This window comes from Eumetopias jubatus, unplaced genomic scaffold (assembly GCF_037043125.1).
Source record: "Eumetopias jubatus isolate StellerSeaLion01/CBP00866 unplaced genomic scaffold, mEumJub1_p1.0 scaffold_3, whole genome shotgun sequence".
Lineage (NCBI taxonomy): Eukaryota > Metazoa > Chordata > Mammalia > Carnivora > Otariidae > Eumetopias > Eumetopias jubatus.
This window is the reverse complement of record NW_028274809.1, coordinates 163,841,023-163,866,499: the sequence shown is the minus strand read 5'-3', so window position 1 is coordinate 163,866,499 and position 25,477 is coordinate 163,841,023. Positions and strand designations below refer to the sequence as shown.

The following is a 25,477-nucleotide window of genomic DNA, read 5'->3' as shown; positions in this document are numbered from 1 at the left end:
ACTCATACAGTTCTTGATTTCATTTGTGTGCTTTGCTTGTGTGTAAGCAAAGCATTAACTCCATAACTCAGGGGTGAAATAACACATGCATAAAAGATGAGTAGGTAGAAAGAAACCCCTTATTTGAAATCATTATTTTTATCTAATCAAAAAGTATATAATAGTCCTAGTTCTGCACTATCAAATTTCCTCATAAAAAATGATCACATATGTTCCTGAGAGTGCCCAACATGTATTACAAACCTACTATTGTCCCCAGGAGAAATTGATTCTGGGAAAGAGAAGATAGAATAAAACTTTGACTTTTCTTGAAAAAGTAACTGCATGGAGGACATATTGTTTCAGAACAAATAATGCCAATAAGACTTAATAGTTTCAAGCTGGAAGATGGTTATCGTTGTACCACTGGAGAAACTTTCTGTTCTTCTTTTTCTGGTTGATGGATACTATGGTAAACATTTCAGAGAAGGCTACCTCTCCAAGATACATTATCTCCCTTCTCCTACTACCTCCATTCTCAGCCAGGAAGTTTAGGTGACATTGACCCTCCCTCCGGGTATATGATTAGGTGGCTCTGATTGGTTTAGTCTAATTGGCACATCCCAGTCTTCCTGTCCCCATGGGAAGAGCATGTGACACAATCTGGCCAATGAGAGTGTGAATTCCAGAAGAGAACTTCTCTTCTTCTGGCTGGTGTGGGGAAGAGATGTGAGGGCTGACACTGCTGCAGCCATTTTGCTACAAGGAGGGAGAGCCCAGATCCTGTGAGATGAAACTTCTAGCTCTCTGTTCTTTAGTTTGCTCGTCTTTAAAATGAAGATGATAATAGTACTTTCCTGTAGGTTTGTTGTCGAAATTAAATTGTTTAACTTATATAAGATGTTTAGGATAGTAAGCACCAATAAATGATACTTATTAGTAGATATAGTATATTTCCTCTATTTTAAGGAAAAAAAAAATCATTTCCCTTCCCTGAGCTCAATAATGTTTTAGACCTGAGCTGTTTGGTTAATTGTATTTAATTTCATAAATTCTTTCTTTTTTAAGATTTTATTTATTTATTTGATGGAGAGAGACACAGTGAGAGAGGGAACACAAGCCGGGAGAGTGGGAGAGGGAGAAGCAGGCCTCCCCCTGTGCAGGGAGCCCAATGCGGGGCTCGATCCCAGGACGCTGAGATCATGACCTGAGCTGAAGGCAGACACGTAATGACTGAGCCACCCAGGTGCCCAAAATTATTTTCTTTTCTACTCCACACTTAAGTGATCTCTGCAAAACCTTCATTGTATTTAAGACTTTCCAGAAAATTGGGTTTTCCAGTAATACATTGTCCATGTCAGCATTTAAATTATGAAAGCTTCGGGACTGATCTCTAATCTAAGAGCCATCTCTGGACTTCTCATACCTCCAAAATACCGGATTGTTCTTGAACTGTAGCTCTGTCTGGGAATAGTTTTGCAGAGAAGGAAGAGTTGAGAGTGAGAGGAAAGAAGATGGAGAAGGAAGAGCTATGATCCTATTTGCCAGCAGTTCCCACAGACTGGACGTGTTTTCACATGCTAACTAACTGGGGGCATCTGCTGAGCTCCGAGAGTCTGAGCTAATAAAGGTCTGCATGTGCCCGTGTCTGGGAAGTCAGAAGATACGCGCGCGCGCGCGCGCGCGCGCGCGCACACACACACACACACACACACACACACACACACACACACACACACACAGAGGCTTCTCTGCTGTTCGTGCTGTCCCAGTAGCATTTCTTCCTTTAAGATCCATGTTGATCTGTTTATTATTTTAAAAAGAAGATTAGCAGAGATAGAGAATAATGGTTGGAATCCATTCTAGAAGAGGTTAAGTAATGGATTTTTCTTTGGAAAGGAACTATTCCATTTTAGTAAGAAATTTGTCAAGTTTTTGGTTATATTTGACAGAACAAAGACATCTGACATTTGTAGATATTCCTGTAGTGCTTTGGGAGAGATAGGATCCATGTGAAGATAAGCACATTTAAAAAAAAGGTCGGAGTGCCTGGGTGACTCAGTTGGTTGGGCTTCTGCCTTCAGCTCAGGTCATGATCTCAGCTCAGGGTCCTGGGATCGAGCCCCACGTCAGGCTCCCTGGTCAGTGGGGAGCGTGCTTCTCCCTCTCCCTCTGCCTCCACCCTCACCACTCATGCTCACTCTCCCTAGTGCTGTCTCTCTCTCTCAAATAAATAAAGTCTTAAAAAAATAAAACAAAAAGGGTCTACAACATAGGTCACCTGTGGGCAGAGCTGTGGGCAGGGGGGAGACTTGAGAGGAAACTTCCACGTTTTTACTGTATATGTAGAGTACATCTGTATGGATTGAATTTTATTTGATGGCAAATTTATGTATTACTTGCATAATTTTAAGAAATTAACTGACATGTCAATAATCTTATCCAAGTTGAAGGTTATATTTTTCTATGACTAATTGTTCAGATTCAGATTATTTTAATCATACCAGGTGTTTATGCTTGAGTCACCTAATGATTCGGGTGAATTCAGACTCTCTTAAACTTAAATGTTGGGTACACAGCAAACTCCTTATTTATGTTTGGGATAGTATATAATTTAATGTTTCTGAAAGACCACCTTACTGATCTCTTCTTTGAACCCCCTCACACCACCCCCCTTTTAATACTGTAGAGGTTTAGGCTGTATTTACATCCGCAATGACTATTTTGCCTGAGAGATTTGTTCCGAGATAAAACAGCACATATTTATGGGTATTTATGACTCTTGGCTTTCACCATTTCCTGTTGAATGAAAATCATTTGCCTTGTGAATGGAACTTTGCAGTAACCTCACACTCATGGTGATTGGAACTTTCTGGTGCAGTTAGATCCAGCAGCTCAGGAAAAGTAGAAGTTTCAGGCAAGACGGGCCCTTGGGTCATCCAGCCTAACCTTTCAGTTCATATATGGGGAGAAGTTAGCCCAGGATGCTCAGAGGGATTTCCAAGTTTCTTGCATAACTATTAGGAGCAGGATGGGGACCCGAAGTTAGTTCCCCTGGCTCGTTCTGCTTCCTGACACATGATGTACTGAGGAGTCACCCAGAAGTCAGCTTGCTCGCTTCATTTGCATTCTGGATGCTAGAACCAGAGTTGAACCATGTGGGTGGGACTTGGGGAATCCAGATGACAGGGTGTGGATTTAGTGTAGTAGCATGTAGTATAAATAAACAATAAAATGCAGGTCTAAAGAGAGGAATATTTTACATCTGTGTAGCAGTTTGAAAAGATTATTTTCCTTCTGCTTATAAAAGTAATACATGCTCAATTTAGTAAATTTTTGGAAGCATAAAGAAGAAAATTAAAATTACTCTTAACTGCATTGTCAAGAAATGATCAAGATTAATATTTTGGAAGTACACACACATACATATGCGCATAATCCAGTCAGATCATGTTGCATCTGTAATTTTGTATCCTGGTTTTTTTCACTTAGTATTACATGATGAGCCTTTCCCCATGTCACTCAATGTTCTGCAAAGAACTCGATTTTTAAATCGCTAACTAGCTAATATTCTCAGGTCTTTCTTTTTGGTTTTTATCGTTTTGAATGATGAGCCCCGAGGACTGGATGAGGTGGAATAAATCCTGCTACGGAATGAAAAGAAAGGGTGCCAAGGTTTGGTTCTGTGATCTGCGACGTCAGCATGGAACGTTCGCTGACAACTGCAGCGGAGCTCTGTCAGTCTCCCGCCCGCAGCAGCAGAGGTCGTCGAGAGGCAGGTGACAGAAAGTCAATTCAAAGACACACACTAAAGACAGCGTAATAGGTTTTTTTTTTTTTTGTCCTCTCTATCAGCATAAATTGACAGTGCAAAGCACCGTTCCGACCACAGACTGGTCCCCCCGGGCCGCCGCGAGACAGAGCCCTCAACTTCCGGGTGGACGCAGAGGCAGAAGCGACGCTTGAGCATTCAGACGCTCATTATCCCGCCTGTCCCGCTTCGGCACACGGCGTTTAGATCGTCCCTGTTTATTACTCTTACGCCAGAAGCAGGGCCATTAAAGGAGGAAGAGGTAAAATTGAAAACTGTCCACTTTGTTCCTCACCAATCAGTTCTGCTTAAGAGGTGCGATGAAAAATGGGGTCAAGTAATCGAAGCGCTTGCCTTCATCTGCTTCTGAGTTCTGTGAGTTCTGCGTTGCCATAGATAATTGAGAAACTTGCAGAGTTAGAAGCACCAACGTAACCTCAAAGATGCAAGTCAAATTCAGCATCGCGGCCAATTGATCACTTGGGGCTGGGTAGCAGCTTAGCCTGGTAGGTCAGAGGGGACCCCACTTCTCAAGAGGGCGGAGCAGATGGGGCTGAGACGCAGGTGACACCCAGCCTCCCTCCGGTGCTTGGGGCGCCATCATGCCGTCCCTCCTCTCTTTCCCCACTTCCTCAGATGGCTCAGAGTATGTTGCTCATTAAAGAAACTAATTATACCTCTGTTCCAATGAATTAAACGGAATTCAGGTAGGGAGCATGGTACTTTGGGAGAACAGAGAGTTTATGTATGATTCCAGGAAATGTTCCTGAGTCTGATAAATACTCACAAGTTACTGAGAGCAATAAAGATGCAGGGGTGTTTTGCTTTCTTTGTGTTTTCATTGTGAGTTGGGTTGATGATGAGTCTGTTGCCAGCAGGGTATGGTTTCCTCCTGCGCAGGAATGCCAAATTTGCAGGGCTTGGTGGGGAATGAGCTAGGAATGTGATTTCTTCCTTTCTCGAGCAATTTTCTGCCTGCATGAAATGCTAATGAACGTCTCACACATGACAGAGCAATGAGATATATCCTTCCTTTGCTATTTTTGGCAGATTCTGACTTTACAAAGTTTAGGTCTTAATGTAATGGTGACAAGACACTTATAGTAGACCCTTCTTCCTCCTCCCCCAAATCTGTGCGCTGGCTGCTCCTCTCCCTGCAACGAGCAGATGTGCTGAGTCTCTGATTTGAAATGAGCTCTATATTGCTGTGGTGCCCCGGCATCCCATCTTCCTCCACCGTGCCTCTGTGTCCAAGTCTGGGAAAAGTCTAGCTCCAGCCAAGTAAGTCTTGAACTTCAATCGCAGACCAGTTCAGACATTTATTATTAGTTGTAAATGACTAGCATTAAAGCCTGATTTTATTTATTTATTATTTTAACCAGTCGGGGATGGGATAGGGCAAAAATAGGGAGTTGAACATGCTTATGGGCTGCAGCTTAAATGCTCCAATGAGTTGATCATTATACCATGAAATGAACACGCTTGTAGGAGGGACTAAAGGGAAATGACTTCTGGTAATCAACTTTGGATTTAGGGACTTGGCTGATTGGTGGTGCCAGTGGGAGAGTGTCGTCTGGGGCATGGTGGCCTTTGCTGGTGGAATTGATGGGTGGTCCTCTGATATTCTTGCCACCTCGGCAGCAGGTCCACATCAGCTTTGGTAAGTGACAGAAGAGTGTATGAGGCCCAAGGATGGAAGCTTGGGAACTGCAGAGACAAATTGAGATGCTGCTTTGGGGGAGGTATTCTGTTAGTGTTGAGGGTGAAGAGCCCAAGCGTGGGAGGTTAGGTTCATCCTGCTTCTTGTTTGCAACCCAGGACTGCCTGTGGCAATGGGTCACAATTTATTTCGGCTACAGAAGCATGAGAGAGACAAAAGAAGAAAGAGAAAGATTTTGCAAATGCAATAACACTTAGAAAGATCCGGGGCAGAGAGGAAGATGGGCCTGGGGATACATTCCCCAGTGTGAATCCAGCTCATTCAGAGTCTCCTGGTTCTGAGGTTCAATTCAGCTTCCATATCTCCTTGTTTCCGTTCCATCTTCGCCTTCTGCTCTCCTCATTCATTTTCTCAATGATCTCAGAAATTCTCATGTTTGATGTTAAAGTTGCTATCCAAAAGCCCATGGTTGCAGAATATGCCATTTAAAAGGCCCTTTGATCACTCGTATGCCCAGGAAAAGATGTGTATCCTCTTTTGTTCTCTTAGTTTCTGTCACATAGGAAAGAAATGGAAAGATGTCACGATTGGATAAATAAATTGGGGATATACTTGGTCTGCTATAGACCTGATCTCAGGCTGGCCTCGGGTGGTGAGCTCAGAATAATTATTAAGTACTGAGAAAGATGAGTTGGAAAGGTCCTAAAGTTTTCTGAAAGAGCTCCAATATTTGGAGGGGGGAAAAAAAAACTAATAAACTAGCATTTGTGGCTGGAATAGCAAAGCTGTGAAAGTTTTACTGAAGATTATGGAAGTGTGAAGAATGTAGATTGGGTTGACCTGCACTGGCCAAGCCAGCAACATCAGGCAGGAGGTAAAACTTGAAGCTTCTGAATCTATAGGATGTACTTCTCACAGAAGAAGAAGGATATGAAATATAAATGGATTCAAAAAAGATTTAGGTGGATAACAATAATGGGTTATAAAGGATGTTTTAAGTGTTGGGAGGGTACATTCCCATCTCTGTTTATAATATTCTAAATATTATTTGTAACTAATTAAAAAAAACCCACATTCTTTTAAAAATTTAGAGAACATGAAAAGGAAGAAGAAAATAGAGATTAACTATAATCTCATTTTACTTTTAACATTTTAATGTATTTGCTTTCACTTTTTCCACACTATTTTAAAATCATCTTAACATGGCTGTGACTGCAGTTTTGTATGTTGCTTTTATATTTTTATTTAAGCCCAACGTTTTCTCAAGTCTCCAGGAAGTCTGTCTTTTAAATGTGATTTTAAGGGCGCCTGGGTGGCTCAGTTGGTTAGGTGACTGCCTTCGGCTCAGGTCATGATCCTGGAGTCCCAGGATCGAGTCCCACATCGGGCTCCCTGCTCAGCGGGGAGTCTGCTTCTCCCTCTGACCCTCTTCCCTCTCATGCTCTCTATCTCTCATTCTCTCTCTCAAATAAATAAATAAAATCTTAAGAAAAAATGTGATTTTAAGATGCCATTGACTTTAGGACACATTATTATTTTATATACTGCTATGAAAGGACAAAAATGTTTCTAATTAAGCTGTGACACAAAGCCTTAATGATCGCCTTCCATGAAAAATTTGTTGGTCATACCAGCCTTTCAGTTCTTTGACATTTCTTTCTAGTTCAGGGATTTGGCAATTCTTTTGCCTTTAGTTGCATTATGTGGCATGTAAAAGAAATATATATTTGCATATGCTATATATATATATATATATATATATATATATATATATATTTGCATGTGCCTCAGAAAACAAAGTGTAACATCTCTTCGTCTACTTATGTTCCATAAAGTACTCACATGATTTGTTGCTTTGTAACAAAATGTGGAATAGTGATCATTCCTCCTGTGATGAATATTTGCCTCACCAATATAAAATTTACCCACTGCTGTTCTGTTTACATGCCTTTCTGTGTACACAAAACTTTTCATCACAATGCTGAATCACAGTGTTACTTCGAAGACATTTTAAGTAGTGGTGAAATCAACATGGGTAGTACCAACAATGTACATAATTCAGCTGAGGTAATGACAAGATGAACATCTGTGACCATATTCATGCTTGCCTGGCACTGACAGCTACTTTTTGCCTACTGCGTGTCTGATGGGGATAGTAAGATGCTGGCTGACTACTATAAGACATAGTTCAAGTTCAGAGAGGTTAACATGTGGATAAAGGTGAATCTTAGCATCAATGGATGCACCTGAATTTTAATTAATCATTTTGTTATCCTGGGTCTTTTATTTATAAAAGTTATGTATTTATAAAAAACGAACTTTTTTCTCTCATAATACAAATGTTTCTTTGCATTGGTGACTATTTCTTTGGGATAGATTCTGAGAAGCGGAATTATTCAGTCAAAGGATATAAACATTTTTAAGGTCTTTGACATACATTTCCAAAAAGCTTTACAGAAATTATATAGGCTTATGAACAATGTTATTTCGGTTTCCTAAACTTGTCTTTGTGGAGGAAAGCTGTGGTAGGCAGCCGGCAAGACAGCATCAAAGATCCAAAGCGATGGCATGTGGTTTTGGGGCTAGGTCATACAAATCTCAGCTCCCACCTTGCTCTTTTGGACCACATATTGTAGAGGAAGCCAGGAGTCATGTTAAGGGAACACTGCAGCCTCCAGAGAGGCCTCTTTAGGGAGGAACTGAGCCTTCCAATGAGAACCAACTTGTGAGTAAATCACCTTGAAAATGGATTCTTTTGTCCCAATTAGGTCTTCAGATGACTCTAATGTCTTGCAAAGAAAAACCACCATGAAGGAGGAAAGTCTATATTAAATCCAGATTAGTATCACGTAATATTACAGACCTCTATCAAATTGCATTATCTTATATATTAAACAGAACCATTTAGAATAATGTGCATTCCTTTTGATGTGGAATATTTCCATTTTCCTTGAGTTGATATGTCTGATCTGTGTGGCTTTGGGTCTTTGCCTTGCAGATGCTTAATGTGGAAGGGATCCAAATGTATGTCAAATTGAATATTGCTAGATATTGAGAGTTCAAGACAAAACAGGAGGGTCAAATATCTGTGCGCTATGGAGGAAGATCACAGTAGCAATTTGATTCAATTAAATTCAAGAGTACTTACTGAGTGTTAACACAGCATGTGCTAGCTAGTACGAGTACAGTGGTCACAAAAGCCGATGTTCATCCTAACTTCATGGAGCTTACAATCAAGAGGCACCATAACTCATCCCAAATTTCCTGAGTTGTACCCTCATCTGTCATAAAATGTAGGTATCAAGGTGTTTGAAGGGTGCTGAAGTTGGGAAAGGAGTATAAAATGTTTCACTGGGAGTAGGAGTTTTTCTCTACCTTATATAGAATTTCTTAGAATTCTTTAGTTGACTCATTCTTTACCCTCAATGCTTTGTGTGTGTGTGTGTGTGTGTGTGTGTTCTATGGTGTGTCAGGCACTGTTGGTCAGAAACTCTGTATCTGCCCCTATCATGTCCAGCCGGAACAACATGTCACCAACATAATTTTCTAAAATTCTGAGTGTCAAACAGGCTCTGTGTGCTTACGTTATCCTGGGACCTCAAAGGTCTGGATTTCCTCCCAGGAATGGAAATACTGTTTGTGTTGGTGGCTGGTTCCTCTTTGACACCTTTTGTCTGCATGTCATTCTGGTCACCCTCAGAGGTGGTGTGATACAGTGAACGGTTTTGGGAACTCGGAAATTTGGAATTATAAGAACTATGTTTGAATCTCATTTTTCCATCTCTTTAGCTGAGTGTGATCTTAGGAAAAATGCTTAATTTTCTTGGTCATCATCTTTCATTGTTTTTATAGCAACCTTATGACATAGATACAATCAAGTCCATTTTATACTTGAGAAAACAGGAGTTTAGCAAGGTTAGGTAATTTTCCCAAGAGCCAGGGTTCAAGTACATGGAGTCTGACTTTAGTGTCCATACTTCAGGACTCCTTTATGTCAATTATTAAGGGCTGACCACGGTATTTGGTGCATAGGAAATCGGCAACAAAGTATGGCTATTATTGTGGCTATTATGAGTGAGAACCAAGATAATGGAAGAATTTACTGATGGTGGAAACAAAACCTTAATGGCAGACCTGTGCTTGAGTTATTTTGGAGTACAGAATCATTCTCCTTCGACCTCTGACCCCAACCACATGTAAGGCTAACCTTGATTAGAGTAGTAAATGTCAGTCGTAATTGAAAGATCTAATTTTTATAATTCTATTTCCTCTGTGATGAAGAATTACACTTTTGACATTTTCAGTTAATGCTCTAGATAGCCGTAGATTGACATATCCGGTACTGGGGGCCTTAAACCAAGAGCTGAAATATAGAGATGAATCCATAATGAGTTATGGATCCTGTTAAAAGGTGAAAGTTAAAGAAAATATCCTCAATTAGTGCTGTTTTGAGGTGTTTAAAAATGCTTATATTCTACATACATAAAAATAGGGTGAAATGTATATAGATTTTCATAGATGACAATACATAAACAAACTCTTGGCAATGATGAACTGTTATCTCTGGCTCAGCAGGGAGAAATGTGGTCGAAATTCCTTATCATTTCCTTCCCTATCTTATTAGCGTTTCAGAGGTTAATCCTCTGTTAATGTATCTTCTCAGAGTGCTTTCCTTTTTCACTCCCAAGTTTTATTTATTCATTTTTATCCACCGTAGAGAGAGATTGTCCTCCTCTTTTTGGTTGCATTTAGGTAGGGAATTGATGTTGTACAAATGTCATATTTAAGAGTGGCTTTCCCATTCCATTTTTTTTTCAAGTTTTCTGTTGCATCTGAAATGTTTCCTGGAGAGGGTTAAAAAAAAATCATTTTATGGCCATAATCATAACAAAAACTATTGCAATTATTTTTCCTTGTTTGAAAGAGAACCAAACCTCATTTTTTCTATATAATTTTGACCCAAATCATCTTGTTTGTGTAGCCAGACAGGGCAGTGACTTGGCCATAAACATATCCACGCTGACAAGTCTCTGGGGAGGTTGACGAACTTGAGATACAGCCACCAAAACATGTGTTCTGGTTACCAACAGGACTATGAAAATTGAATTCAAATTATATCTGTTAATGGACCCATTTAAATAATAATTCTTTAAAATTATGCTAAATAAAGATTAACTTCTCCAGGGGCTGTTGGCAACACCTAACTGCTTGGGTCTGCAGATTTGTGTCAGATTCCAAAGGGACAATGAAAAATAAAAATCTCAATCAAAATATTTCTGTTTTTAAAGGAAGAGGAGAAGAGAACTCATTGCTTTATACTTACATAAACACTTACAAACATGCAAGGAAACCAGTTCTGTTTCTAGAGTATATGTCAGTTCTTTTGACATGAGAAAAGTCAGACTTTCGGCTTGGGACCTAATTGAAATCATTTATTGTTCACGATTTAGTGTTTTTGTTTTTGTTTGTTTTTAGAGTTGATTAGTCTTCGAGATCAAAGACTAATAATAAAAAAGAGCTTTTCCTTTAATTTTGCACTACTTAACTGAGAATGTACTGTGGATTTTTTCAGAAAGAAATAAGTAAATTTGAAAATCTAGGACATCCTGCTCATCTGGAATGTGGCTAGGTCCAGTCCATCATCACTCTTTATTTTTTTCTAAATAAATTTAGACAAGTGAATGAATCTAAAATATTTTGTTGGGGAATTGTCAAGAAACTCCAAAGTTGTGACTCTTAGTGTGTATTTATTGAAAACTGTAAGAGCCAAGAAAGGGAGTGCCAATTTTAGGAGCCCAAGAATATATAATTAAATCACTCTGCTTTGTTCATAAAAGTGACTGAGGACTAACAGAATCCACTTTCCATCTCTCATGTGATGCTGTTCATGATAGAGACAATTCATATGATATAGAAATTAACCTGCCTCATGAAAAAAATGTAATGCAGTTTTCTGTTTCTGTTACTGAACCACAGTCCTTTCAAACTCTTCAGCCCAGTGCATTTATTCCTACTAGAGAGCGCTATCAGAGCCCCCCTGTAATCTGTGTGGGTAAACAGGCATAAAAATACGACGGAGTTATTAATGATGGGAGAAATGGAAGATTAACTTCTTTCTTAAAAACTGAAAGGCACCACAGAACATGTTCTTTGATTTTACCCAGGTATGAGGGTCTAGAAAATGTCTTATTGAAATTACAGGTATTTTCTAAATCTGTCTTACATTGTTGTTTCCTCCCATATGTTTATTGTCAACTAACAGCTTAGACCTGATGAGCTGTGTGGAAATGTTTTGTAAAGCTGCCGCTCTTCCTTTCTGACAACTGTTTCTTTTAACTCAAACCTCTTCTTAAAAGGAATACAATTTGGTGACAGCATTGATGGACATAGAGGGTATTATGCTAAGTGAAATAAGTCAGAGAAAAACAAACACTGTATGGTGTTTATATTTGGAATTTGAAAAACAAAACTGAAACAGACTCATAAATACAGAGAACAAACTGGTGATTGCCGGGGGGCGGGGAGTGGGGGATGGATGAAATAAATAGATGAAGGGGATTAAGAGGTACAAACTTCCAGTTAATAAAATAAGTCACAGAGATATAAAGTACAGTATAAGGAATATAGCCAATAAAATAATAATTTTGCATGGTGACAGATGGTAACTAGACTTATCAAGTTGGTCGTTTGTATTGTATATAAATGTCAAATCACTATGTTGTATACCCAAAACTAATATAACATTGTATGTCAATCATACTTCAATTAAAAAAAGAATACCATTTATATGCACATCTTTTGTCTACAAAATATGGCCAGTAAGTGCACTTTTACATGATATGAGAGGGGGTTTAGTTAGATTTAGTTTCTTTTGTGGTAATTAAAATGATGTGACATGCTTGTGTTTTGGGAAGATCACTCGGGACAGAGTGAGGGAAATGGGTGAGGAAGAGCAATGACCTTGTGAGTGAAGGTGACAGGAGGAGAATGGCTAAGAGGGAACAGAACTCAAGGATGTTCTAGGAAATGGATTTATTGGAAGGGGGTATTGAGAGGGGAAAGAGGATTTTCTTATGGCTCAAAGTGCCTTCCTTGGATGATGGTCAATTCCATTCAGTGAGCTCAGGGATGCAGAGGAAAGATGTCACTTTGGCACGTTGAGATTGAGACGCCTCTGATCCATGCCTGTGGTTCAGTTAGGACTTGAGCTTGAAATGGAAATCTGCACTGAAGATTCAGCCTGGGTAGTGTTCATTTATGAGACAGCAGCGAGTGTGTGGTTTGGGAAGAGAAGGAAGGGAAGGAAGGAAAATGAGAAAACCCAAAAACAAAAGGGTGGGTCAAGGAGGAGGAGGTTGGGAGATGGAAGTATCAGAGAAGGGAGGCAAGGGTGTTTAGTCTCCACACCCATCGCATGAGGAATGGTTAAGTGACTGGGTCAACTTTGGCTCTAGGGAGAGCAGATCCTTTCGAGGGTGGAATAGTGTGCCTTTCAGTCTTTTTTTTTTTTTAACTTCAACCTCTTTTTAAAAATTTTTTTTAAGATTTTATTTATTTATTTGAGAGAGAGAATGAGATAGAGAGAGAGCATGAGAGGGGAGAGGGTCTGAGGGAGAAGCAGACTCCCTGCTGAGCAGGGAGTCTGATGCGGGACTCGATCCCGGGACTCCAGGATCATGACCTGAGCCGAAGGCAGTCGCTTAACCAACTGAGCCACTCAGGCGCCCATCAGTCTTTTTATTTTTTAAAAGATTTTATTTATTTATTTAAGAGAGAAAGAGAGAGCATGAGCAGGGGGTTGGGGGGAGGCAGAAGGAGAAGCAGGCTCCCCGCTGAGCAGAGAGCCTGACACAGGGCTCAGTTCCACGAGCCTGGGATCATGACCTGAGCTAAAACCAGATGCATAACCAACTGAGCCACTCAGGCGTCCCCCTTTCAGTCTTTTTAAAGAAGGACTAGATTCAGTTTGTGCTGTTCCCGAGGAACTTTGTGGAAGTCAATTCTGCTTTGTTTATGGAAGTATTTTCAGAGTAGAAACACAACATGGGATGTAATCACCTCAAAGCATCCACAGCTGCCTCTTTGTTAAAGGTGCACCAGCTAAGATGTCAGTCCTGATTGGAGGGGGCTGGGTGGGTATGCTAGATGACATCTAAGATTCTCTGAAGGCTGAGAGTTGATAAAGAGACTATAAATGCATACTTTTTATGAAAGTGTTTTTGCCAAATTTAAGCTCAGCTTCAAGGGAACAGTACTATGCTGTGGTGACAGAGCACGCATGCACAGTGAAGGAAAGTGGTCTTTCCCCTTCATGCTGTCCCCAAATAGTGATGCTTTAGTCTCCCTTCCCCACGTTGTAATATTACAGGCTTCGAAATTCCATGAGTTAACCATTCCGAGGATAGATCAGACAATCTTTCTTGCATTATTATCTGATTTGAATTTGAAAATAAGGAGGTATATTTACAGTTGTTTGTAGTCTAATAGTGTACAGTTGATGAATATTGTTTTTTTCCAGCAAAGATATGATCTTTTATAATACAGACTTGTTTCTATGCTAATTCCACATCAGAACTTGAACGTATCATAGAGAGGTTCACTCTTATTATGGCATCATCATCCCTTAGCTATCGTACGAAGGAAGACTCGGACAAAAACGTCCATTGTTCATGGGGAATCTTTGAGAATACATTATTAGGTGGAAATAGCCACACGTGTACACCACATTTGATCCTGTCAGCCACAGACAGGTGCAGCCCCTTTAGCAAGGATATGACTTATTTTACAGAAAAACATCTCTGATGGGACATGTTGACCAAAGGTTGGAATGAGGACTAGGAGTAGACTTGACTGGAAGTGGAGTTGTTCATATAATTTCTCGCTCTCAGTTCCAGACTTTATTATACTAAATTATAATTTGCATCATTCAAATGCAAATGAATTCTCAAAAGCCCTGTGTGGGTTTCATGTAATTCTTTTTGGGCAAGAGATGCTCAGTGTTTCACTTATTTGAAAGAATCCCGTGATGCAACGGATTCCAAGAAAAAAAAAATGTGAATTTGAAAGTGCTCGTCCCATTGGAAGGGCTGGTATAATCATATCAAATTCACATCTGGTTTTATTTTGCTGACTGTCTCTCCTCTTGGCTTCCCTAAAGTATATGTGACTTATGGAATATAATGCTCTTTACTTGACTTTGCCTTGTTCCCCAGGGTCTGAATCCTCCTAGAATTATGATCCCACTTAAATATTGACTATAAAAGTGAGGAACACAGCGGAAAGTTTTGAAAAGCATAACAAACTAACAATGTTATTATGAAAATGTGGCAATTCATTCAATAGTAACACTTCATTTTTGGCCTTTTTGAACCAATCTTGCAGCCGACCAAACTGCTCATGATGCAGGACACTTCATAAGTCACCAAACCTCCCTTGGCAGTTTATATCTTTTGCTCTAGAAGGTAAGAAAATATTCACACAGCTTTTAATGCTCTCCAGCTGTTCGTTGGTAAAGACCTCAACAGGAGGCTCATAGGGAGAAAACCATGCTTGGTTTAAATTCTAAAGGAGACTCTACAAAAAACCCGACTCTCTTTGGCCTCTGCTTTTGGGAAATGATCTTCTCTCATCAGCCCCGTGACACTTGTACTGCTTCACAGAGCTTTTCTGTGGTGGTCCTGTGGTCACTGGCTCAGGTCACTTAGAGAACAACTAACTGGTGCGAGCTTCCCTTCAGATTTTTTTCTGACCAGGCTCTTCCGGATGGAGAACACGGTGTAGTTCTCAACAGGTTCTGTGGAGAATTGGTCATGCAGGATGCTTTATGGTGAAAAAGGTGGCATGGGACAAATCAGGCTGGGAAACAAATTTAGAGCTTATGATTAGAGATGGTATATTAAAGGGTCTGAGAAATTCTGCAGTAAAGAATTCTTCTTTAAACTCTCTTTAACCCACTAGTAGGATGTAGTAATTAAGAGTGCCGACTTTGAGCACAGACTTGGACTGAAATCCCAGGCTCACTATTAGCCATGAAACTTGGGCAAATTGCTTCCCTGTACGATGGGAATCTTCTTCTTCTTCTTCTTCTTTTTTAAAGATTTTATTTATTTTTGAGAGAGAGTGTGTGTGTGTGTGTGTGTGAGTGGGGGGAGGGGCAGAGGGAGAGGGGGAGAGAGAATCTCAAGCAGACTCCCTGCTGGGCACGGAGCCTGATGTGGGGCTTGATCTCATAACCCAGAGATAATGACCTGAACCAAAATCATGAGTCGGACCCTCAACCAACTGAGCCACCCAGGCGCCCCTGATGGGAATCTTCCAACCCCATTGTAGCAGTGGGAATAATGAGTTTCAGCTCATAGGGCTTATTGTGTATGGCAAATAATATAATGTTATGTAGAACATTTGGTGGAGTGCCAGGATCAGAGTCCAAACTCAGTTGCTTGTTTCTAGTATAATATCATTATCTTATTTGAATGCATGACTCTGGGGGCAACACACGAGAGACTACTCTTCTAAGGAAACCAGATGGGGAATGCTGATCTGATAGATTGAGACCTGTATTAATACTTTTAAAGAACTGAGGGAGCCGGTACCCATGATGTCATGAGAATTCTCCAAGTTGGCTGATATTTCTCTCCCAGTATTGTTTCCTAGAGAAAATATATAGAATTTTGGGTGCTTAATATGAAATTGACTTTGAAATATAGTACTCAAAGGTTGTTAGAAACAAGACCCATTTTCTGTCTTGAATATCAAAAGCTGAATTCTAGGATGTAAACATCCAGAGAGAAGCCCCAAGAGAGTGAGGAAGAAGGGAAGTTTGTTTCCTCATGTAAAGAAGTTAATGGAGAATTTGAACACTTGTGGGAAGAGGATTGAAGCCGAGTTATCTCTCAGAACAGAGATGAGGTAACAAGGCTGATTATGAATAAGGCTCCAGTAGGTAGTTAGTTTTTAAGCCCAAGTGAAACGGAGGGAAGTTTTGTGTTCAATTCCAGTAACAGCCCTTTTTAGTTTTCTGCTTGCCCTCTGCTACCTTCTACCCTTTTCTTAATTCTTTCTCACCCTAGACACCCTGTTCAGATGAGATAAAATCTTATGGAAACCTGCTCTTAGCTCAACTTTTGAAAGATCTGATGGTTAATTTGTGTGGAAGTATAAAATGGCATTTCTCAACCTTCGCGCTATTGACATTATGGACTGGAAAATTCTTGACTGGCGGGGGGCTGTCCTGTGCATTGTAGGATGTTTAACCGAATCTCTGGCTTCTTCCCACTAGATGCCAGGGGCACCCTTCACCCTCACAGTAACAACCAACAATGTCTCCGGTCATTGTCGAACGATCCCTGGAGGGCGTTATCCCTCTCTCACCTCATGGAGAACCACTGAGTACAAAGGTTTTACAGCAGTTAAATCCATACCACTCTCAGAGTTAGAGTCCCTTTTTATCATATGTCATTTCTTAATTACCCAAGGTAGAACTGTGAACAGAAGATTCATTTATAAGATGATGGTCAGGGAAGAATGATTTTATGCAATCAAATCAAAAAGGGAGATGTCTCCTTTATTTAAACCACATAGGCCAAACCTGTGAGACTGGGTCAACTCTCCTCCTCAGCAGATGGCTTGACACAGGTTTGAGGCTTTGTCCTCATCTGTATTAAAATTTGAAGCCTAGGGCAACTGGGTGGCTCAGTCAGTTAAGCGTCTGACTCTTGATCTCAGGGTTGTGAGTTCAAGCCCCGGGTGGGCTCCACACTGGGCTTAGAGCCTACTTTAAAAAAAAAAAAAAAAATCAAAGCCTATTTCCCAACCCTTCACTCCAAATATGTTTAATGGTTGAGCATTAAACAATGAATAGAATCTCTGATCGTCTACCTGACTTAGTCATTAACAAAGCAAAAATAGATGGACGGCTAGTTTCTTGTCCTCTGGTAATCGAATTAGGCTTATTGTTCAACAAACCCTATGGCAGAGCAGCATTTTCAACAAAGGCAAAAAATAAATTCTAAATTGGTGATATTTCAGGGTGTCTTTAAATACCCATTTGGCATTGAATCCCAAAGAATAAGGGCTGAAGTCCAAAGACTGCTGGGGTTTTTTTTTTTTTTTTTCCTAATTTGCATTTGGCTTTTTGCTTGTCGGATCTTTTTGCATGCCTGCCTCCCTTCCCCGCCTCAGTTGCGGCCTGCTCTGGGAACTTTCATTTTAACAAAGAGGAACACGTACTGTGCAATGAAAACATTGGCTCTAAATCATTTCAGCTATAAAATGTAGCTGTTTGGAGCCCCGTAATTGGGCCCGTGGTTCTGAAAATAAAAAGGACTGCCAACATCTGAGTGTTGGTTAATTGGTCCATGGGGAGAGACCCCGGGAGTGTCCAAGAGACCAGTTTTTGACTTTTTTATTGTTCTAGTTTTTCTGTGGGACCTGCAGTATTCCCTTGCTAATCATTTACCACCACTAACTGTTTATTTTGTGTGGTAGAATACCATCCGTACCACAGAATTCATAATTCTGACATGGGGGCGAGGGGAAGGCTCGAATGCTTGGCAGGCAAAAATATATGTGCTTTGTAGATTCAGCGCAAAGTAAGAGGGAACGTTTCTTTATGGCTACTGCATGGCTTGGGACACCAGCTACAATGTTATCTGTGAAAAGCAGGTTCATAGCAGTGCAAAATCCTTGTGTTGGTCACAGAGCAAATAAATAACTCATTTATTTTAGATATTGGAAATGCGCTCAGAATTCACATTGCTTCATGAAATCCATAGTTTAAGGATGTATATAAATGTGCAGACTTGTTAAAACAGTCAAAGCGTTAGTGACCTGATATTTGTTTTCATGATTTGTTCTCTGAAAGTCAGATATTAAGGAAATAGTCTGTTCTGTGAAGTTTGAGAGTATGAATTCCTTGCAAGGAGATAAAAAGAGGGTTTAGTCCTTTTTCCATTTTGCCAAACCTGAGAGAATGTGTTAAAATCTATATAACCTTGCATTTTTCTTTTTTTAATTAATAAATGTTAATTCTGAGACCAAGAAATGTTGTTCCAGGGATGTTAGGGGTGTTCATTCCAGAAACAAAGGGAGATTCTGGGGGAGGTCAGAGCTGAAGTGAGCTTAACCAATGGTTGACTGCCAACTTCTCCTTGGGAGTAGCCCCCACTCCTGGGGGCTAGAGTCTAATATCTCTAGTACCCAGCATCACGGGGCACTCAGTAAATCCTGCCTAAACTAGTTAATAGCAGTCACATATTATTCCTTCTTGGCTAACAGGCCGAAAGGGCTCAGGAAGGTGGACAATGAGGGGCAGGTACGATGCGTCAGCCTCATGGAGAATGGATCATAAAGAAGATTGATTCTTTGGATGAAATCGGTAGAAAGTTTATTTAAAGTAGCTGAACTGAAAGACAGGGAATTTATTAATTACTGAGGGGGTCTTGCTAAACCCGGGGGCAGGAATTTAGTTAAAACTCTGGAATTAACTAGAAGCAGAGGCTTAACAATCACCCATTCCCTCCAGTCCTTGATTCTGCTTCTGTTCAGCTGTGCCTTCCTCTATTTGAACATTAGATTTTTCTGCCTCTCTTTTACCCATAGTAAGAAACATGACTGATATTGAGATGTCAGCATCCAAACTTTTCTTTTTAAGGCCTCAAACCTCTGGGCACTGGGTCTAAAAATCCCACAGAAGGATCTCATTGGCCAAGTTCAGATTAGAGTCAGTCTTGCTCCATTGAATAGGATCAGTAGTGTGATGTCTTGCTATCAACAGGAAGGCTCAGGCATTAGCCTGGGACAAAGATAGTGTGTAGACGGGAGCATTGGATTGATGGTATCCTAAGTGTCCACAAGTTTCAACATAATCCAAATTATAAGTGATATAGAAGAAAAAAATAACTTTTAGTCACAGGGAGGTTTACTATCTGTAAAGAGAGAAATTAGGAAATACACTAGTCACTTCATAGGAATTCATTAAGGGCTACCATGTGCTGTTGAAGAAGTGAGATGAAATCAGAAATGGCTTATGTGGAAGGAAAGATTTGAATCTGGCCTGGAAGGATCTGGATGTGGATGTGGATCTGGAGAGGTAGAAGAGAGAGAAGGCTTTCCAGACAAGGACTACACAAAAAGGCCAGAGGCACTAATAAGCTCCACATTGGTGGCAGGGAGCACCGGCCTGATTGTATTTAGATTTGCCTACGGCAAATGTGCAAGATACATTTGGATCATTAGGGTGGCACCATATTGTAGAGGGCCCTGGCCGGTAGGCAGAGAATTTAGATTTGGCAAGCAAGAACGGAACAGTAAAGGTTTTTGAAGAAAGAGTAATATGATAAAAGAGAAGTTTTAGAGGGTGCTGGTGATAGGAGTGTTTCAGACATGATGACCAAGACGCTGAAGGCAGGACGGCTTCTTAGGACACAGACCATAAAATACAGAGTCTCAGACCTCATTCCTGCTACTGAATCAGAATCTCTATGGTGAGGCCTGGGAGTCCCTATGTTTGGAAAATTCCTCAGGTAGCAAATGCTGAGGATATACCTTAATGATTACCGTGCTGCGATTTTTCAGTTTGGGTGGTGAGAAACTAAACTTTTTGAAGTAGGAAATGACATCATCCTTTGAGAAGTACAGTTCATTCTTCACGAATGGGAGGAATGGGAAAGAAGAGGAAAACGATCAATAATCTGGAATCTTAGCTAATTTAAGACTAAGGTCAACTCTTTTTTTTTTTAGATTTATTTATTTATTTTAGAGAGAGAGCATGAGTGGGAGGGGCAGAGGGAAAGGAAGAGAGAATCTCAAGCAGACTCTGCACTGAACGCAGAGCCCTACACGGAGCTCCATCCCAGGACCCTGACATTAAGACCTGAGTTGAAACCACCAGTTGGATGCTTAACCAACTGTGGCATCCAGGTGCCCCGACTAAGGTCAGCTCTTAATGATCCAGTTTCTTACTGCTTTTATTCATTTAATAAGTTATTTCTGTAATTCTTTTCTTTTTCTTTTATTTTTTTGTAATTTTTTTGGTAATTATTTTAAAAGAACATAATGATCACCTATGTGTCCACCATCCAGAGGAGAAGCTGAGACCCTGGTTGTTGTCGAATATAACCTGTTCTTCCATCCCCATCATTGTCTGGATGTTTCCTCCCAGAGGTAACCATCATCCTGAGTCTTATGTTCACTGTTTTCTTTATATAATTTATCGTATGTGTTACTGTTGATTGTATGTGTTATTGTTGTGTTCCTAAAAGGCATATGCAGTTTGTAATTTTCTTGACTTTGTAAAAAAGGCAGCATGCTGTAAGCAATATTTGGAACTTTTTAAATTTAATTTAATTTTATTATGTTATGTTAGTCACCATTCATTACATCATTAGTTTTTGATGTAGTGTTCCATGATTCATTGTTTGCATATAACACCCAGTGCTCCGTGCAATACATGCCCTCCTTAATACGTATCACCGGGCTAACCCATCCCTCCACCCCCTTCCCCTCTAAAACCCTCAGTTTGTTTCTCAGAGTCCATAGTCTCTCATGGTTCATCTCCCCCTCTGATTTCCCCCCCTTCATTTTTCCCTTCCTACTATCTTCTTCTTCTTTTTAACATATAATGTATTATTTGTTTCAGAGGTACAGGTCTGTGATTCAACAGTCTTACACAATTCACAGCGCTCACCATAGCACATACCCTCCCCAATGTCTATTACCCAGCCACCCCATCCCTCCCACCCCCCAAACCCTCAGTTTGTTTCCTGAGATTAAGAATTCCTCATATCAGTGAGATCATATGATACTTGTCTTTCTCTGATTGACTTATTTCACTTAGCATAATACCCTCTAGTTCCATCCACGTTGTTGCAAATGGCAAGATTTCAGCGTTTTTTTTTTTTTTTTGATGGATGCATAATATTCCATTGTATATATATACCACATTTTCTTTATCCATTCATCTGTTGATGGACATCTGGCTCTTTCCATAGTTTGGCTATTGGTGGGCATTGCTGCTACAAACATTGGGGTGCACATACCCCTTCGGATCACTACATTTGTATCTTTGGGGCAAATACCCAGTAAGGCAATTGCTGGGTCATAGGGTAGCTCTATTTTCAACTTTTTGAGGAACCTCCATACTGTTTTCCAGAGGGGCTACACCAGCTTGCATTCCCACCAACAGTGTAGGAGGGTTCCCCTTTCTCTGCATCCTCGCCAACATCTGTCATTTCCTGACTTGTTAATTTTAGCCATTCTGACTGGTGTGAGGTGGTGTCTCTTTGAGGTTTTGATTTGGATTTCCCTGATGCCGAGCGATGTTGAGCACTCTTTCATGTGTCTGTTGGCCATTTGGATGTCTTCTTTGGAAAAATGTCTGTTCATGTCTTCTGCCCATTTCTTGATTGGATCATTTGTTCTTTGGGTGTTGAGTTTGATAAGTTCTTTATAGATTTTGGATACTAGCCCTTTATCTGATATGTCATTTGCAAATATCTTCTCCCATTCTGTCGGTTGTCTTTTGGTTTTGTTGACTGTTTCCTTCGCTGTGCAAAAGCTTTTTATCTTGATGAAGTCCCAATAGTGTATTTTTGCCCTTGCTTCCCTTGCCTTTGGCGATGTTTCTAGGAAGAAGTTGCTGTGGCTGAGATCGAAGAGGTTGCTGCCTGTGTTCTCCTCTAGGATTTTGATGATTCCTGTCTCACATTGAGGTCTTTCAACCATTTTGAGTCTATTTTTGTGTGTGGTGTAAGGAAATGGTCCAGTTTCATTCTTCTGCATGTGGCTGTCCAATTTTCCCAACACCATTTGTTGAAGAGACTGTCTTTTTTCCATTGGACATTCTTTCCTGCTTTGTCAAAGATTAGTTGACCATAGAGTTGAGGGTCCATTTCTGGGCTCTCTATTCTGTTCCACTGATCTATGTGAAAAGCAAATCTGGTGGCATCACAATTCTGGACTTCAAACTCTATTACAAAGCTGTAATCATCAAGACAGTATGGTATTGGAACTTACTTTTTAAATTTAATATGACATTGCTAAGATTCTTCCATGTTGTTGGGTGTCACTGTAGTTCAGGTGATGGAGTTTTTGGAGTAATTGTGGGAATGGGGCACCGGGATCTGGGCTGAGCTTGCCAATTACCCCCACAAGCTGTGAAGAAGCATTGACAGTCTCCAGCAACCTTCCCTTCCTAGGGCAGGGGGTGAGAAGCCAAGCCCTGGGGTGTATTTTCAGGAAAAGGGCAGGTTGAGCCAATGGATTTCCTGTTCCTCAACCAGAGTGTCTCAGAGAGGGCACTAGCTCCTTCCTTTGCACAACTTCAATCAGCTATAATCTATGCCTGCCATAATACCAAGGAGAATGACCAGACAAGTGGGTATTAATTACAGTTAATGTACAGATTGGTGAATTCACCCTGATGCCAAGAACCTACTATACATTTAGGCTACTTTTCTCATGTATAATATACATTTATAATATCTTACCTTTATGTAATATATTGCTTTATACACAATTGCATATTGTTGTGGACTAAATTCAGTCCCCCCCCCTCCCCAATTCATGTGTTTGAGTCCTAATCCTCAGTGCCTCAGCATGCTACTGTATTTGGAGATAGGGTCTTAAAGAGGTGACTAAGTTTAAGTGAGGTCCTTGCTGTGGGCCTTAATCCAGTATGACAAGTTTTAAAAAAGAGAACATTTGGACACAGACACACACACACACAGGGAAGACCATGTGAGGATGCGGGGAGAAGTCAGCAGCCATCTGTAAGGCAAGAAGAGAGGCCTCAGAAGAAACCTACCTTGTTGACACCGTGATCTTGGACTTCTAGGCTTCGGAATTGTGAGCAAATAAAATTTTCTCTTGTTTAAGCCACCCGGTCTCTGGTATTTTGGTATGATAGCCCTAGCAAACTAATACCCGTATAATTTCTATTATGACTAGTGTTACCATGACAATTAAAATAATAATTTCATGACTAGATTTCCTGATTCAAATTCTGGCCTCACCATTTATGAGTTTATAATACCCTGGAATGTTCCAATTCCACCAAGAGGGGGTAGCCTCCTTTCTATAAGGTTTCTACCCCTTCTCCTCCCCTCCCTTACAACTAAACATCTCTGGATGTAATACAACGAACAAGCATAGGAAGTCTCTGAAAGGTAAATGAAAAAGGGCTGCCTGGGACCACAGGACTTGAGGAATGACACATGGTGAGTTGCTGGGATACCTGACTGCTATCTCTATACTTTGGACAGGTGCTTCAGAAGCCTCCAAACCAGAACCACCTATAGGCACAGGCATGAAAAGCTCCAAGAAGATTCTGTTCCCCTGAGGCAAAGGACCAGGAAGCATTTTGAAAACATCTACCCTACTCTAGCCAAGTGTCAAACACCAATGGAGGAATGACCCCTCTATCTTCTACCCCCTTGCTGTGTGGAAGCAGGCAGCATGCTCCCGTAACCCCACAGGGAGGCCTCAGCAGGGCCGAGTAGGAAGCTAACCTTCTGTCCTGTGCCTGGAGGAAGCAAGCAGTGCCTCGATTCTCACGCTGGCTTGTGTTGGCAGGACCAAGTGGGCCGCTGATCTCCCATGTCCTGCCCAGTGGAACCAGGCAGTGCAAATCGGTTAGGGGCGTGTCAGTAGGACCCAGGGCTGACCTGAGTCTTCATCTTCACTAACAATGAGACAGAGACAGTGCACCCTGGGGCCAATCAGCACTCTACTTTCCCCAGTGGGGAGCTGAGCCTCCACTCCATCCAGTAGCAACAAGACAGGATTAGATGTTGGGAGGCAGGGCTTGCAGTCAGCCCCCCTCCCCCCCACCACCGGTGGCAGCTGAGCTCAGGGTGTAGGAGTTAGTGCCCCACTTTCACCAAGAAGGTGTCAATCAGGTAGAAGGAGAGCTGAATAGGAATACCCCTGTCTGTGAGGAGGCGGTGTGAGTCGGTCCTTTTTTCTTGCTCTGGCGGCATTGGCAGGGCCCACAGGGCATTTGAACATACACACCCATCTCATCTTGCACTGCACCTCACTGGAGGGCCAGCCTGCTAGAAACAGAAGTTAATATAGGATACAGAGTTTCATCATAAACTATTCAAAATGCCCAGCATTCAATAGAAAGTCACGTGTTCATACCAAGAATTGGAAAGATCAAAACATGAATGAGAAAAGACAATCAACAGATGCCAACGCTCAGATGAGTCACATTTTGAAATGATCTCACAACTTACAGCAGTCCTGTAAAAATGCTTCACAAGGAATGAATTTTTTGAAACAAATGAAAAGTTAGAAAATTTGAGCCAAAAAACAGAAGTTATATAAAAAAGGAACCAAGTGGAAATTATAGAACTGAAAAATACAATAACCAAGGCAAAAACTCATTGGGTGGGCTCAGTAGTAGACTAGAGAAGACAGACTAAAATCAGTGAATTTGAGGACGTATCAGTAGAATGTACTGAATATGAATAACAGAACAGAGAGAGAGAGAGAGAGAAAGAGAGAGTAAACCTCGGACAAGTTACTTAAACTGTCTGAATTTCACTCTCCTATCTTTAAAATGAAAGTCGTGACTACAGTCAAATCAAAGGAATGTGGTGACAATTAATTGAGATGTAGATAAAAGGCTTAGTAGAGTGGCTGGCACAAATATAGTAGGTTCTCAATAAAAGTTAATTATTATAATTATTAAAATCATCCTGTGTAGGTAGCCATGTGATTTCATCTCTTTGTACAGTTAATTTCATTCGATACGTCATTCAAAATGTAAATGTTATTCTTAAGGGCTGAGGGGGAGATTGGTGTTGGCGGAGGCTGGGTAAGGAAGGTTTCTTGAATGAACATTTTTTTTTTAAAGAGTTTATTTACTTATTTGACAGAGAGACACAGCAAGAGAGGGAACACAAGCACAGGGAGTGGGAGAGGGAGAAGCAGGCTTCCCACCAAGCAGGGAGCCCAATGCGGGGCTCGATCCCAGGACCCTGGGACCCTGGGACCATGACCTGAGCTGAAGGCAGACGCTTAAC

At 40.8% G+C, this 25,477-nt stretch overlaps 1 long non-coding RNA gene across 4 annotated transcripts in view; it reads left to right on the top strand.

Annotated features, from left to right (window-relative positions):
• The first annotated feature begins 1,659 nt into the window (after positions 1 to 1,659).
• LOC114211496 (uncharacterized) overlaps positions 1,660 to 25,477 on the top strand; it is a 178,194-nt gene continuing 154,376 nt past the window's right edge. For 3 of the 4 annotated variants that reach the window (XR_015767915.1, XR_015767913.1, XR_015767912.1), the window contains exon 1: positions 1,660 to 5,071. This is a non-coding gene — a long non-coding RNA (uncharacterized LOC114211496). The remainder of the gene's footprint in view (positions 5,072 to 25,477) is intronic. The other variant, XR_015767914.1, reaches the window with a different exon arrangement.